This window comes from Pleurodeles waltl, chromosome 3_1, assembly GCF_031143425.1.
Source record: "Pleurodeles waltl isolate 20211129_DDA chromosome 3_1, aPleWal1.hap1.20221129, whole genome shotgun sequence".
Lineage (NCBI taxonomy): Eukaryota > Metazoa > Chordata > Amphibia > Caudata > Salamandridae > Pleurodeles > Pleurodeles waltl.
This window is the reverse complement of record NC_090440.1, coordinates 1987874936-1987891581: the sequence shown is the minus strand read 5'-3', so window position 1 is coordinate 1987891581 and position 16646 is coordinate 1987874936. Positions and strand designations below refer to the sequence as shown.

Here is a 16646-nt window from a genome sequence, read left to right as displayed (position 1 = left end):
CTAATCTTGGCTTTATAGGAGCCAGGAGCGTAGCCCGACTGCCTTCCCAGCAATGTCCTTTTTTAAAATAATGAAATAAATAGATAAGTAAATATAAAAACAAAAAACAAAGTAAGACTAAATTGTGGTACCCTCTAGCCTGCTGGAAGAGGGGATGTGGACTGTTTTTCGCCTTCAACTTGAGCCTGTCGTGCTGAAGCAATACTTTAGTTAGCGGCATAGACCACAGCAGCAGTTTTTAAAGTCTGTATCACTTACCATCTGAGAGCTAAGCCAGATGGCAGCAAAAATGCTGTTGTGACATCTTCCTGTGCCACTGGAACAGAGTGGCATAGCGTTATAAAAAGTTTCTGAAGAAAGAAACTGGAACTAGTGGGGCATATTTAAGAGAGGCTTGCACTGCAGTTGCGTGACTTCTAGTGACGCAACAGCGGTCAGACCTTTTAACCATATCTAGGAGATCACGCAAAGCCACTTGGCGTGGCTTTGAATAGTCCCGTAGATAGTGATTAAGGCAAGGCATTGTAAAGCGGTGCGCTGGCTTACTCTGCATTAGGGAGGCGATCCAAGGGCTTTGCAGTGTGTGTTCCAACGCAACACCCATGTTGTTAGACGCATCCCCAAATTTACAGAGCCATGTAAATCTGGGAATGCACCAACACCTTACCCCTCCCCAGGGGAGGGTCAGTGAGGAGAAATATCTTTATTTCTCTTTGTTGTTTCCCCTTTCTATGTGTGCTGCGTTTTGCAGCACGCATAGGAAAAGGGAAAAGCCTCCCAAGATTGTTTTTGTGTAGGAAGGTGCCTCTTCCTTCACAAAAACAATTTTGCCTACAACGCAGACAACCTTGCACCATGGTGCAAGGTTGCCGGCGCTGGCTCTAGGCAGTCAAAATGGCTCCAGCGCAGTGGAAAAGGACAGTATTGCATACATATAACACATTATTGCCCGTTTTCTTTGACACAGGGCACAGCAATGTGACTTGCTGTGCTGCCCTGCGCCAAAATGTCGTAAATCTGCCCCAGTGTTTGTAAGTGTCAGAGAGTTGTTGCAGAAAAGCCCTGATCTGGAAAGGAAGGGCAGAGTTGTATTTATGAAACAACTGTCTTTTGTTGATGGCTGTTCCTTTCTTCATTTGAGGAAGGGCTGGATGACGGATACATTCACTGAAATGTTCGGTTCCTATTCTGAAGAATACTAGGATCAAAATTGTCCCGACAAGGATTCACTCCCCGGTGAACGGAATCTTCTGTACAAGAAAAATAAACCGTGTTTTGGATACTTCTATAATACAGAGATGCCTAAAAGTCATGGGGCCTGGAAAAGCTGCATATGTTCAAAGCGGCTGGTAGGACAAGGTGTTGCTGATGTGAAGGCTTTCTTTGATGTCCAGGTATTCAGAGCTCATCTGAAAGTGGTAGGTTCCGTTGTAACCCGTGGTTCCTGCGGAATGCCATCGCCTTGTAAGGGTCTTACACGTGAACTGGGGGAGAGTTACTTTGTTTGGGGAGACTGATTGAAGACATTGCCATACATTTGATCTGTGGTGCAACTTTTCAAAATGTAAAGGTAGGTTGCTTGCTACACCTTTTGTTTCCATACTTGCAAACCTACCAGGTCGTTTCTCATTCACTAGCAATCAGTATCACGCTTTCGGCACATTGAAAGGTCATAATCTGAACCAAATATTCTGATTGAAAACTGTCTTCCTGCAAAATCCTGTGGAACCTGCCGTTTTGTTTCAAGTTTTCCCCATTTTCCCTTGTGTAAGGCATTGCAGTAGTCCAAATGAGTGCTAATTAATGCTCTGCCTCTTAACATGTAAATCGATTTGCGTCAGGAAGTTGAACATCTCACCAAGATATCTGAGGATGAAACTACCAGAGAAATCCATGTCTTGGCTTGAGCTTCAAAATGAAGGCTGTGAACAAGAATAATTCCCAGTGTTTTCACCACCTACACTTTCAGCACAGTATGATGTGAACTCAGAGGGCAAGTGTGTGCTGCTTTACTTGAACAGAGTAAGCGCTCTGGTGATTCTGTCCGATCTCCAGTAAAATGCACCCACTTCGTGCAGTCTGATAATGCGTAGCCATCTTGAAATGGTAATAATTGTCATTTAGTGCAGTGCCGAAAGCTCTGGAAGTAACGGTAGACTGTCTTTTTTGTGAGTTTACCAACTGTTTCTCTTACTTTTTAAACAAGTTAAAATGTGTTTGTTGCGGTAAACGAGAGCAGGAAAGGAAAGTATGGCTGCCGTTTCTTTACCTGTTTGAACTTTAACTTTCATACTGTAGTCCTCTGTCTGTTTCAGGAGCAGCCAACAGGTAACCTGTGTGTGTGTGTGTGTGTCTGTGTGTGAGACAGGGCCGGGAAAAGGCAGGCTGAATTTGATTGGTGGCTGATTTCTGATATGCAAATTTTTAAAGCATTGTGTCACCCGAGTTCTAGGGAGAACTCTTTCTTGCACAGAAATGCACGCACATCTGCTGAATGCTATTTTGTGGTCTTATCTATATATTTATATGTTTTTTGACTTGATGCCCAACAGGTGCTTACTGTAGGTAAGAAGGGTTTCCACTTTTTCTGTCTGTGTGAGCTGGAAGTGGTTCAGGCAAGACTATACTTTCAGGGATCATTTCTATAGTTTTTAACTGAGGAAATGTGTTCGAAAGTGTCTGGTCTTCGCTAACCACGAGGAAGAGTTGTAGTGTTTTCTTCTGAGCGCGAAGCCAGTGGACAGTGTTGCATTTGTACAGCTGCTGTCTGCTATTGATGAACGTTCCTCTTTTCTTTTACGAAGAACTGGAGGAAGGAAACACAAACTGAGTGGTTAGCTTCTTGTTTCAGTTTAAGAGAGTACAGCATTTTAAACTTCTTTTCTTGGATATTTGATGGTTGCCAGATTCTCACTTGACTTGTATTTGCAATCACCTCTTTTGGGCTTTTTTGGGGCTTTCTTTTATAAACTGAGCTTTTCAAACGGTCTTTCTAATCGTAATTTGGTACATTTAAGTAAGGAGGGTCTTTTCAAATGGACACGGGGAAGGGGAAGATTTACTCACCTCTTACGCAACTCAGCAGGACAACTTGAGGATAAAACGTAGAGAAACAAAGATATTTCTCCTTGTTGCTCCTCAGTTGGGAAGGCGTACGCGTTCCCAGGTTTACTACTCTTAGTAAATCTGGGAATGCATGAAAGAGCATGGGTGGATGCCTAAGATCACCCACTCCCTACCCATGGAACGCCTTCCCGGCAAACAGTAACGCAAGGCAGCGACTTGCGCTGCCATGGGTTACTCTAGATTTATTAAGACATGCAATGCCACGCAAGGTGGCCTTGCGTGGTTTAGTAAACCTCACTGATGCCCTGGTGTTGCCTTACGCTGTGATAACGCAAGCGTTTCATAAATCTGGGCCTCTATGTTTGATCTATTTTTAGAGTTTAGACATCTTCCACACAATTAGTGCCGCTCAGTGGCTTATCGCCCTGTCGAATTGACGTGGGGAAAAGGGGCTTTCTAATGCTAGTTAGTCTTTTTAGACTAAAACCAAGAGTAACACCCTGGTCACAGGTCCTAAAATGTATAAGGCTGTTGAGGATCTTAGACCGATGAGGACAAAGAACGCCGTCTTGGGCATTTGCTAAGGTGTTGCACGGGGACTCGCATAGCACAAAGTAACGTAAGCGTAAAGGATTGCATCTGATTACTTACCATAAAAGCCTGTAGGCGCAGCAGAAAATCATTCAGCTTCCCAGGAACGCTCGCACAACCTCTAGTACATCAAGGGCTAGATGTCTTAGGACATTGGAATTTTTTAAGATTCATTGGGGACAGTGAAGTTGCAACAATCAAATAATGGTTGGAATAAGCCATCTGGTCTAATATTCTAGCAAATGTCGTTTTTTTGGCTTTCCTGTTTAATTTAAAGCATTCTTACCTCATTGAACGAAATGTTGAGCTGTCAGCATAGGCGTCGTTCCTCTGCTGTCACATTAGTTAAATGCCCTGTCCCCTCGCTTTTGTCAATAACTCTCAACAGAAGACGTTTAATGATCCCTTTGGGCCCCTAATAATGTTCTCGTATGCTATATTAGAACACTGCAAGATTGATAGCCTCATGAAGAAAATCGGAATGCCAGCAGCTTTTAAACAGTAGAATAATCCCTGTACCTTGAAAATGGTAAAGCTGCAATGTGTGGAACCCTGGAGGCCGCCATTTTGGAGTTCAAACATGCCCCAATGCCGGGGAAACGAGGTGGGTGGGTTGGCGGCAGAGCGTGAATTGGAGAAGGTTCCGCTCTGGCGGCAGGCCAGTTGAGTGCTTCAAAACTTTGCCTAATCTTGGCTTTATAGGAGCCAGGAGCGTAGCCCGACTGCCTTCCCAGCAATGTCCTTTTTTAAAATAATGAAATAAATAGATAAGTAAATATAAAAACAAAAAACAAAGTAAGACTAAATTGTGGTACCCTCTAGCCTGCTGGAAGAGGGGATGTGGACTGTTTTTCGCCTTCAACTTGAGCCTGTCGTGCTGAAGCAATACTTTAGTTAGCGGCATAGACCACAGCAGCAGTTTTTAAAGTCTGTATCACTTACCATCTGAGAGCTAAGCCAGATGGCAGCAAAAATGCTGTTGTGACATCTTCCTGTGCCACTGGAACAGAGTGGCATAGCGTTATAAAAAGTTTCTGAAGAAAGAAACTGGAACTAGTGGGGCATATTTAAGAGAGGCTTGCACTGCAGTTGCGTGACTTCTAGTGACGCAACAGCGGTCAGACCTTTTAACCATATCTAGGAGATCACGCAAAGCCACTTGGCGTGGCTTTGAATAGTCCCGTAGATAGTGATTAAGGCAAGGCATTGTAAAGCGGTGCGCTGGCTTACTCTGCATTAGGGAGGCGATCCAAGGGCTTTGCAGTGTGTGTTCCAACGCAACACCCATGTTGTTAGACGCATCCCCAAATTTACAGAGCCATGTAAATCTGGGAATGCACCAACACCTTACCCCTCCCCAGGGGAGGGTCAGTGAGGAGAAATATCTTTATTTCTCTTTGTTGTTTCCCCTTTCTATGTGTGCTGCGTTTTGCAGCACGCATAGGAAAAGGGAAAAGCCTCCCAAGATTGTTTTTGTGTAGGAAGGTGCCTCTTCCTTCACAAAAACAATTTTGCCTACAACGCAGACAACCTTGCACCATGGTGCAAGGTTGCCGGCGCTGGCTCTAGGCAGTCAAAATGGCTCCAGCGCAGTGGAAAAGGACAGTATTGCATACATATAACACATTATTGCCCGTTTTCTTTGACACAGGGCACAGCAATGTGACTTGCTGTGCTGCCCTGCGCCAAAATGTCGTAAATCTGCCCCAGTGTTTGTAAGTGTCAGAGAGTTGTTGCAGAAAAGCCCTGATCTGGAAAGGAAGGGCAGAGTTGTATTTATGAAACAACTGTCTTTTGTTGATGGCTGTTCCTTTCTTCATTTGAGGAAGGGCTGGATGACGGATACATTCACTGAAATGTTCGGTTCCTATTCTGAAGAATACTAGGATCAAAATTGTCCCGACAAGGATTCACTCCCCGGTGAACGGAATCTTCTGTACAAGAAAAATAAACCGTGTTTTGGATACTTCTATAATACAGAGATGCCTAAAAGTCATGGGGCCTGGAAAAGCTGCATATGTTCAAAGCGGCTGGTAGGACAAGGTGTTGCTGATGTGAAGGCTTTCTTTGATGTCCAGGTATTCAGAGCTCATCTGAAAGTGGTAGGTTCCGTTGTAACCCGTGGTTCCTGCGGAATGCCATCGCCTTGTAAGGGTCTTACACGTGAACTGGGGGAGAGTTACTTTGTTTGGGGAGACTGATTGAAGACATTGCCATACATTTGATCTGTGGTGCAACTTTTCAAAATGTAAAGGTAGGTTGCTTGCTACACCTTTTGTTTCCATACTTGCAAACCTACCAGGTCGTTTCTCATTCACTAGCAATCAGTATCACGCTTTCGGCACATTGAAAGGTCATAATCTGAACCAAATATTCTGATTGAAAACTGTCTTCCTGCAAAATCCTGTGGAACCTGCCGTTTTGTTTCAAGTTTTCCCCATTTTCCCTTGTGTAAGGCATTGCAGTAGTCCAAATGAGTGCTAATTAATGCTCTGCCTCTTAACATGTAAATCGATTTGCGTCAGGAAGTTGAACATCTCACCAAGATATCTGAGGATGAAACTACCAGAGAAATCCATGTCTTGGCTTGAGCTTCAAAATGAAGGCTGTGAACAAGAATAATTCCCAGTGTTTTCACCACCTACACTTTCAGCACAGTATGATGTGAACTCAGAGGGCAAGTGTGTGCTGCTTTACTTGAACAGAGTAAGCGCTCTGGTGATTCTGTCCGATCTCCAGTAAAATGCACCCACTTCGTGCAGTCTGATAATGCGTAGCCATCTTGAAATGGTAATAATTGTCATTTAGTGCAGTGCCGAAAGCTCTGGAAGTAACGGTAGACTGTCTTTTTTGTGAGTTTACCAACTGTTTCTCTTACTTTTTAAACAAGTTAAAATGTGTTTGTTGCGGTAAACGAGAGCAGGAAAGGAAAGTATGGCTGCCGTTTCTTTACCTGTTTGAACTTTAACTTTCATACTGTAGTCCTCTGTCTGTTTCAGGAGCAGCCAACAGGTAACCTGTGTGTGTGTGTGTGTCTGTGTGTGAGACAGGGCCGGGAAAAGGCAGGCTGAATTTGATTGGTGGCTGATTTCTGATATGCACATTTTTAAAGCATTGTGTCACCCGAGTTCTAGGGAGAACTCTTTCTTGCACAGAAATGCACGCGCATCTGCTGAATGCATTTTTTGTGGTCTTATCTATATATTTATATGTTTTTTGACTTGATGCCCAACAGGTGCTTACTGTAGGTAAGAAGGGTTTCCACTTTTTCTGTCTGTGTGAGCTGGAAGTGGTTCAGGCAAGACTATACTTTCAGGGATCATTTCTATAGTTTTTAACTGAGGAAATGTGTTCGAAAGTGTCTGGTCTTCGCTAACCACGAGGAAGAGTTGTAGTGTTTTCTTCTGAGCGCGAAGCCAGTGGACAGTGTTGCATTTGTGCAGCTGCTGTCTGCTATTGATGAACGTTCCTCTCTTCTTTTACGAAGAACTGGAGGAAGGAAACACAAACTGAGTGGTTAGCTTCTTGTTTCAGTTTAAGAGAGTACAGCATTTTAAACTTCTTTTCTTGGATATTTGATGGTTGCCAGATTCTCACTTGACTTGTATTTGCAATCACCTCTTTTGGGCTTTTTTGGGGCTTTCTTTTATAAACTGAGCTTTTCAAACGGTCTTTCTAATCGTAATTTGGTACATTTAAGTAAGGAGGGTCTTTTCAAATGGACCCGGGGAAGGGGAAGATTTACTCACCTCTTACGCAACTCAGCAGGACAACTTGAGGATAAAACGTAGAGAAACAAAGATATTTCTCCTTGTTGCTCCTCAGTTGGGAAGGCGTACGCGTTCCCAGGTTTACTACTCTTAGTAAATCTGGGAATGCATGAAAGAGCATGGGTGGATGCCTAAGATCACCCACTCCCTACCCATGGAACGCCTTCCCGGCAAACAGTAACGCAAGGCAGCGACTTGCGCTGCCATGGGTTACTCTAGATTTATTAAGACATGCAATGCCACGCAAGGTGGCCTTGCGTGGTTTAGTAAACCTCACTGATGCCCTGGTGTTGCCTTACGCTGTGATAACGCAAGAGTTTCATAAATCTGGGCCTCTATGTTTGATCTATTTTTAGAGTTTAGACATCTTCCACACAATTAGTGCCGCTCAGTGGCTTATCGCCCTGTCGAATTGACGTGGGGAAAAGGGGCTTTCTAATGCTAGTTAGTCTTTTTAGACTAAAACCAAGAGTAACACCCTGGTCACAGGTCCTAAAATGTATAAGGCTGTTGAGGATCTTAGACCGATGAGGACAAAGAACGCCGTCTTGGGCATTTGCTAAGGTGTTGCACGGGGACTCGCATAGCACAAAGTAACGTAAGCGTAAAGGATTGCATCTGATTACTTACCATAAAAGCCTGTAGGCGCAGCAGAAAATCATTCAGCTTCCCAGGAACGCTCGCACAACCTCTAGTACATCAAGGGCTAGATGTCTTAGGACATTGGAATTTTTTAAGATTCATTGGGGACAGTGAAGTTGCAACAATCAAATAATGGTTGGAATAAGCCATCTGGTCTAATATTCTAGCAAATGTCGTTTTTTTGGCTTTCCTGTTTAATTTAAAGCATTCTTACCTCATTGAACGAAATGTTGAGCTGTCAGCATAGGCGTCGTTCCTCTACTGTCACATTAGTTAAATGCCCTGTCCCCTCGCTTTTGTCAATAACTCTCAACAGAAGACGTTTAATGATCCCTTTGGGCCCCTAATAATGTTCTCGTATGCTATATTAGAACACTGCAAGATTGATAGCCTCATGAAGAAAATCGGAATGCCAGCAGCTTTTAAACAGTAGAATAATCCCTGTACCTTGAAAATGGTAAAGCTGCAATGTGTGGAACCCCGGAGGCCGCCATTTTGGAGTTCAAACATGCCCCAATGCCGGGGAAACGAGGTGGGTGGGTTGGCGGCAGAGCGTGAATTGGAGAAGGTTCCGCTCTTGCGGCAGGCCAGTTGAGTGCTTCAAAACTTTGCCTAATCTTGGCTTTATAGGAGCCAGGAGCGTAGCCCGACTGCCTTCCCAGCAATGTCCTTTTTTAAAATAATGAAATAAATAGATAAGTAAATATAAAAACAAAAAACAAAGTAAGACTAAATTGTGGTACCCTCTAGCCTGCTGGAAGAGGGGATGTGGACTGTTTTTCGCCTTCAACTTGAGCCTGTCGTGCTGAAGCAATACTTTAGTTAGCGGCATAGACCACAGCAGCAGTTTTTAAAGTCTGTATCACTTACCATCTGAGAGCTAAGCCAGATGGCAGCAAAAATGCTGTTGTGACATCTTCCTGTGCCATTGGAACAGAGTGGCATAGCGTTATAAAAAGTTTCTGAAGAAAGAAACTGGAACTAGTGGGGCATATTTAAGAGAGGCTTGCACTGCAGTTGCGTGACTTCTAGTGACGCAACAGCGGTCAGACCTTTAACCATATCTAGGAGATCACGCAAAGCCACTTGGCGTGGCTTTGAATAGTCCCGTAGATAGTGATTAAGGCAAGGCATTGTAAAGCGGTGCGCTGGCTTACTCTGCATTAGGGAGGCGATCCAAGGGCTTTGCAGTGTGTGTTCCAACGCAACACCCATGTTGTTAGACGCATCCCCAAATTTACAGAGCCATGTAAATCTGGGAATGCACCAACACCTTACCCCTCCCCAGGGGAGGGTCAGTGAGGAGAAATATCTTTATTTCTCTTTGTTGTTTCCCCTTTCTATGTGTGCTGCGTTTTGCAGCACGCATAGGAAAAGGGAAAAGCCTCCCAAGATTGTTTTTGTGTAGGAAGGTGCCTCTTCCTTCACAAAAACAATTTTGCCTACAACGCAGACAACCTTGCACCATGGTGCAAGGTTGCCGGCGCTGGCTCTAGGCAGTCAAAATGGCTCCAGCGCAGTGGAAAAGGACAGTATTGCATACATATAACACATTATTGCCCGTTTTCTTTGACACAGGGCACAGCAATGTGACTTGCTGTGCTGCCCTGCGCCAAAATGTCGTAAATCTGCCCCAGTGTTTGTAAGTGTCAGAGAGTTGTTGCAGAAAAGCCCTGATCTGGAAAGGAAGGGCAGAGTTGTATTTATGAAACAACTGTCTTTTGTTGATGGCTGTTCCTTTCTTCATTTGAGGAAGGGCTGGATGACGGATACATTCACTGAAATGTTCGGTTCCTATTCTGAAGAATACTAGGATCAAAATTGTCCCGACAAGGATTCACTCCCCGGTGAACGGAATCTTCTGTACAAGAAAAATAAACCGTGTTTTGGATACTTCTATAATACAGAGATGCCTAAAAGTCATGGGGCCTGGAAAAGCTGCATATGTTCAAAGCGGCTGGTAGGACAAGGTGTTGCTGATGTGAAGGCTTTCTTTGATGTCCAGGTATTCAGAGCTCATCTGAAAGTGGTAGGTTCCGTTGTAACCCGTGGTTCCTGCGGAATGCCATCGCCTTGTAAGGGTCTTACACATGAACTGGGGGAGAGTTACTTTGTTTGGGGAGACTGATTGAAGACATTGCCATACATTTGATCTGTGGTGCAACTTTTCAAAATGTAAAGGTAGGTTGCTTGCTACACCGTTTGTTTCCATACTTGCAAACCTACCAGGTCGTTTCTCATTCACTAGCAATCAGTATCACGCTTTTGGCACATTGAAAGGTCATAATCTGAACCAAATATTCTGATTGAAAACTGTCTTCCTGCAAAATCCTGTGGAACCTGCCGTTTTGTTTCAAGTTTTCCCCATTTTCCCTTGTGTAAGGCATTGCAGTAGTCCAAATGAGTGCTAATTAATGCTCTGCCTCTTAACATGTAAATCGATTTGCGTCAGGAAGTTGAACATCTCACCAAGATATCTGAGGATGAAACTACCAGAGAAATCCATGTCTTGGCTTGAGCTTCAAAATGAAGGCTGTGAACAAGAATAATTCCCAGTGTTTTCACCACCTACACTTTCAGCACAGTATGATGTGAACTCAGAGGGCAAGTGTGTGCTGCTTTACTTGAACAGAGTAAGCGCTCTGGTGATTCTGTCCGATCTCCAGTAAAATTCACCCACTTCGTGCAGTCTGATAATGCGTAGCCATCTTGAAATGGTAATAATTGTCATTTAGTGCAGTGCCGAAAGCTCTGGAAGTAACGGTAGATTGTCTTTTTTGTGAGTTTACCAACTGTTTCTCTTACTTTTTAAACAAGTTAAAATGTGTTTGTTGCGGTAAACGAGAGCAGGAAAGGAAAGTATGGCTGCCGTTTCTTTACCTGTTTGAACTTTAACTTTCATACTGTAGTCCTCTGTCTGTTTCAGGAGCAGCCAACAGGTAACCTGTGTGTGTGTGTGTGTCTGTGTGTGAGACAGGGCCGGGAAAAGGCAGGCTGAATTTGATTGGTGGCTGATTTCTGATATGCAAATTTTTAAAGCATTGTGTCACCCGAGTTCTAGGGAGAACTCTTTCTTGCACAGAAATGCACGCGCATCTGCTGAATGCTATTTTGTGGTCTTATCTATATATTTATATGTTTTTTGACTTGATGCCCAACAGGTGCTTACTGTAGGTAAGAAGGGTTTCCACTTTTTCTGTCTGTGTGAGCTGGAAGTGGTTCAGGCAAGACTATACTTTCAGGGATCATTTCTATAGTTTTTAACTGAGGAAATGTGTTCGAAAGTGTCTGGTCTTCGCTAACCACGAGGAAGAGTTGTAGTGTTTTCTTCTGAGCGCGAAGCCAGTGGACAGTGTTGCATTTGTGCAGCTGCTGTCTGCTATTGATGAACGTTCCTCTCTTCTTTTACGAAGAACTGGAGGAAGGAAACACAAACTGAGTGGTTAGCTTCTTGTTTCAGTTTAAGAGAGTACAGCATTTTAAACTTCTTTTCTTGGATATTTGATGGTTGCCAGATTCTCACTTGACTTGTATTTGCAATCACCTCTTTTGGGCTTTTTTGGGGCTTTCTTTTATAAACTGAGCTTTTCAAACGGTCTTTCTAATCGTAATTTGGTACATTTAAGTAAGGAGGGTCTTTTCAAATGGACCCGGGGAAGGGGAAGATTTACTCACCTCTTACGCAACTCAGCAGGACAACTTGAGGATAAAACGTAGAGAAACAAAGATATTTCTCCTTGTTGCTCCTCAGTTGGGAAGGCGTACGCGTTCCCAGGTTTACTACTCTTAGTAAATCTGGGAATGCATGAAAGAGCATGGGTGGATGCCTAAGATCACCCACTCCCTACCCATGGAACGCCTTCCCGGCAAACAGTAACGCAAGGCAGCGACTTGCGCTGCCATGGGTTACTCTAGATTTATTAAGACATGCAATGCCACGCAAGGTGGCCTTGCGTGGTTTAGTAAACCTCACTGATGCCCTGGTGTTGCCTTACGCTGTGATAACGCAAGCGTTTCATAAATCTGGGCCTCTATGTTTGATCTATTTTTAGAGTTTAGACATCTTCCACACAATTAGTGCCGCTCAGTGGCTTATCGCCCTGTCGAATTGACGTGGGGAAAAGGGGCTTTCTAATGCTAGTTAGTCTTTTTAGACTAAAACCAAGAGTAACACCCTGGTCACAGGTCCTAAAATGTATAAGGCTGTTGAGGATCTTAGACCGATGAGGACAAAGAACGCCGTCTTGGGCATTTGCTAAGGTGTTGCACGGGGACTCGCATAGCACAAAGTAACGTAAGCGTAAAGGATTGCATCTGATTACTTACCATAAAAGCCTGTAGGCGCAGCAGAAAATCATTCAGCTTCCCAGGAACGCTCGCACAACCTCTAGTACATCAAGGGCTAGATGTCTTAGGACATTGGAATTTTTTAAGATTCATTGGGGACAGTGAAGTTGCAACAATCAAATAATGGTTGGAATAAGCCATCTGGTCTAATATTCTAGCAAATGTCGTTTTTTTGGCTTTCCTGTTTAATTTAAAGCATTCTTACCTCATTGAACGAAATGTTGAGCTGTCAGCATAGGCGTCGTTCCTCTGCTGTCACATTAGTTAAATGCCCTGTCCCCTCGCTTTTGTCAATAACTCTCAACAGAAGACGTTTAATGATCCCTTTGGGCCCCTAATAATGTTCTCGTATGCTATATTAGAACACTGCAAGATTGATAGCCTCATGAAGAAAATCGGAATGCCAGCAGCTTTTAAACAGTAGAATAATCCCTGTACCTTGAAAATGGTAAAGCTGCAATGTGTGGAACCCCGGAGGCCGCCATTTTGGAGTTCAAACATGCCCCAATGCCGGGGAAACGAGGTGGGTGGGTTGGCGGCAGAGCGTGAATTGGAGAAGGTTCCGCTCTGGCGGCAGGCCAGTTGAGTGCTTCAAAACTTTGCCTAATCTTGGCTTTATAGGAGCCAGGAGCGTAGCCCGACTGCCTTCCCAGCAATGTCCTTTTTTTAAATAATGAAATAAATAGATAAGTAAATATAAAAACAAAAAACAAAGTAAGACTAAATTGTGGTACCCTCTAGCCTGCTGGAAGAGGGGATGTGGACTGTTTTTCGCCTTCAACTTGAGCCTGTCGTGCTGAAGCAATACTTTAGTTAGCGGCATAGACCACAGCAGCAGTTTTTAAAGTCTGTATCACTTACCATCTGAGAGCTAAGCCAGATGGCAGCAAAAATGCTGTTGTGACATCTTCCTGTGCCACTGGAACAGAGTGGCATAGCGTTATAAAAAGTTTCTGAAGAAAGAAACTGGAACTAGTGGGGCATATTTAAGAGAGGCTTGCACTGCAGTTGCGTGACTTCTAGTGACGCAACAGCGGTCAGACCTTTTAACCATATCTAGGAGATCACGCAAAGCCACTTGGCGTGGCTTTGAATAGTCCCGTAGATAGTGATTAAGGCAAGGCATTGTAAAGCGGTGCGCTGGCTTACTCTGCATTAGGGAGGCGATCCAAGGGCTTTGCAGTGTGTGTTCCAACGCAACACCCATGTTGTTAGACGCATCCCCAAATTTACAGAGCCATGTAAATCTGGGAATGCACCAACACCTTACCCCTCCCCAGGGGAGGGTCAGTGAGGAGAAATATCTTTATTTCTCTTTGTTGTTTCCCCTTTCTATGTGTGCTGCGTTTTGCAGCACGCATAGGAAAAGGGAAAAGCCTCCCAAGATTGTTTTTGTGTAGGAAGGTGCCTCTTCCTTCACAAAAACAATTTTGCCTACAACGCAGACAACCTTGCACCATGGTGCAAGGTTGCCGGCGCTGGCTCTAGGCAGTCAAAATGGCTCCAGCGCAGTGGAAAAGGACAGTATTGCATACATATAACACATTATTGCCCGTTTTCTTTGACACAGGGCACAGCAATGTGACTTGCTGTGCTGCCCTGCGCCAAAATGTCGTAAATCTGCCCCAGTGTTTGTAAGTGTCAGAGAGTTGTTGCAGAAAAGCCCTGATCTGGAAAGGAAGGGCAGAGTTGTATTTATGAAACAACTGTCTTTTGTTGATGGCTGTTCCTTTCTTCATTTGAGGAAGGGCTGGATGACGGATACATTCACTGAAATGTTCGGTTCCTATTCTGAAGAATACTAGGATCAAAATTGTCCCGACAAGGATTCACTCCCCGGTGAACGGAATCTTCTGTACAAGAAAAATAAACCGTGTTTTGGATACTTCTATAATACAGAGATGCCTAAAAGTCATGGGGCCTGGAAAAGCTGCATATGTTCAAAGCGGCTGGTAGGACAAGGTGTTGCTGATGTGAAGGCTTTCTTTGATGTCCAGGTATTCAGAGCTCATCTGAAAGTGGTAGGTTCCGTTGTAACCCGTGGTTCCTGCGGAATGCCATCGCCTTGTAAGGGTCTTACACGTGAACTGGGGGAGAGTTACTTTGTTTGGGGAGACTGATTGAAGACATTGCCATACATTTGATCTGTGGTGCAACTTTTCAAAATGTAAAGGTAGGTTGCTTGCTACACCTTTTGTTTCCATACTTGCAAACCTACCAGGTCGTTTCTCATTCACTAGCAATCAGTATCACGCTTTTGGCACATTGAAAGGTCATAATCTGAACCAAATATTCTGATTGAAAACTGTCTTCCTGCAAAATCCTGTGGAACCTGCCGTTTTGTTTCAAGTTTTCCCCATTTTCCCTTGTGTAAGGCATTGCAGTAGTCCAAATGAGTGCTAATTAATGCTCTGCCTCTTAACATGTAAATCGATTTGCGTCAGGAAGTTGAACATCTCACCAAGATATCTGAGGATGAAACTACCAGAGAAATCCATGTCTTGGCTTGAGCTTCAAAATGAAGGCTGTGAACAAGAATAATTCCCAGTGTTTTCACCACCTACACTTTCAGCACAGTATGATGTGAACTCAGAGGGCAAGTGTGTGCTGCTTTACTTGAACAGAGTAAGCGCTCTGGTGATTCTGTCCGATCTCCAGTAAAATTCACCCACTTCGTGCAGTCTGATAATGCGTAGCCATCTTGAAATGGTAATAATTGTCATTTAGTGCAGTGCCGAAAGCTCTGGAAGTAACGGTAGACTGTCTTTTTTGTGAGTTTACCAACTGTTTCTCTTACTTTTTAAACAAGTTAAAATGTGTTTGTTGCGGTAAACGAGAGCAGGAAAGGAAAGTATGGCTGCCGTTTCTTTACCTGTTTGAACTTTAACTTTCATACTGTAGTCCTCTGTCTGTTTCAGGAGCAGCCAACAGGTAACCTGTGTGTGTGTGTGTGTGTCTGTGTGTGAGACAGGGCCGGGAAAAGGCAGGCTGAATTTGATTGGTGGCTGATTTCTGATATGCACATTTTTAAAGCATTGTGTCACCCGAGTTCTAGGGAGAACTCTTTCTTGCACAGAAATGCACGCGCATCTGCTGAATGCTATTTTGTGGTCTTATCTATATATTTATATGTTTTTTGACTTGATGCCCAACAGGTGCTTACTGTAGGTAAGAAGGGTTTCCACTTTTTCTGTCTGTGTGAGCTGGAAGTGGTTCAGGCAAGACTATACTTTCAGGGATCATTTCTATAGTTTTTAACTGAGGAAATGTGTTCGAAAGTGTCTGGTCTTCGCTAACCACGAGGAAGAGTTGTAGTGTTTTCTTCTGAGCGCGAAGCCAGTGGACAGTGTTGCATTTGTGCAGCTGCTGTCTGCTATTGATGAACGTTCCTCTCTTCTTTTACGAAGAACTGGAGGAAGGAAACACAAACTGAGTGGTTAGCTTCTTGTTTCAGTTTAAGAGAGTACAGCATTTTAAACTTCTTTTCTTGGATATTTGATGGTTGCCAGATTCTCACTTGACTTGTATTTGCAATCACCTCTTTTGGGCTTTTTTGGGGCTTTCTTTTATAAACTGAGCTTTTCAAACGGTCTTTCTAATCGTAATTTGGTACATTTAAGTAAGGAGGGTCTTTTCAAATGGACCCGGGGAAGGGGAAGATTTACTCACCTCTTACGCAACTCAGCAGGACAACTTGAGGATAAAACGTAGAGAAACAAAGATATTTCTCCTTGTTGCTCCTCAGTTGGGAAGGCGTACGCGTTCCCAGGTTTACTACTCTTAGTAAATCTGGGAATGCATGAAAGAGCATGGGTGGATGCCTAAGATCACCCACTCCCTACCCATGGAACGCCTTCCCGGCAAACAGTAACGCAAGGCAGCGACTTGCGCTGCCATGGGTTACTCTAGATTTATTAAGACATGCAATGCCACGCAAGGTGGCCTTGCGTGGTTTAGTAAACCTCACTGATGCCCTGGTGTTGCCTTACGCTGTGATAACGCAAGCGTTTCATAAATCTGGGCCTCTATGTTTGATCTATTTTTAGAGTTTAGACATCTTCCACACAATTAGTGCCGCTCAGTGGCTTATCGCCCTGTCGAATTGACGTGGGGAAAAGGGGCTTTCTAATGCTAGTTAGTCTTTTTAGACTAAAACCAAGAGTAACACCCTGGTCACAGGTCCTAAAATGTATAAGGCTGTTGAGGATCTTAGACCGATGAGGACAAAGA

At 43.9% G+C, this 16646-nt stretch overlaps 4 non-coding genes across 4 annotated transcripts; all 4 read left to right on the top strand.

The window, feature by feature from the left end:
* The first annotated feature begins 2617 nt into the window (after positions 1-2617).
* Positions 2618-2835, top strand: LOC138286173 (small nucleolar RNA U3). The gene has a single exon (XR_011201863.1). It is a non-coding gene; the product is annotated as a small nucleolar RNA U3 (small nucleolar RNA).
* A 4122-nt stretch (positions 2836-6957) lies between these two features.
* LOC138286009 (small nucleolar RNA U3) lies at positions 6958-7175 on the top strand. The gene has a single exon (XR_011201706.1). It is a non-coding gene; the product is annotated as a small nucleolar RNA U3 (small nucleolar RNA).
* Positions 7176-11295: 4120 nt separating this feature from the next.
* LOC138286007 (small nucleolar RNA U3) lies at positions 11296-11513 on the top strand. Its single transcript, XR_011201705.1, has one exon. It is a non-coding gene; the product is annotated as a small nucleolar RNA U3 (small nucleolar RNA).
* A 4123-nt stretch (positions 11514-15636) lies between these two features.
* LOC138286006 (small nucleolar RNA U3) lies at positions 15637-15854 on the top strand. The gene has a single exon (XR_011201704.1). It is a non-coding gene; the product is annotated as a small nucleolar RNA U3 (small nucleolar RNA).
* Positions 15855-16646: the final 792 nt, after the last annotated feature.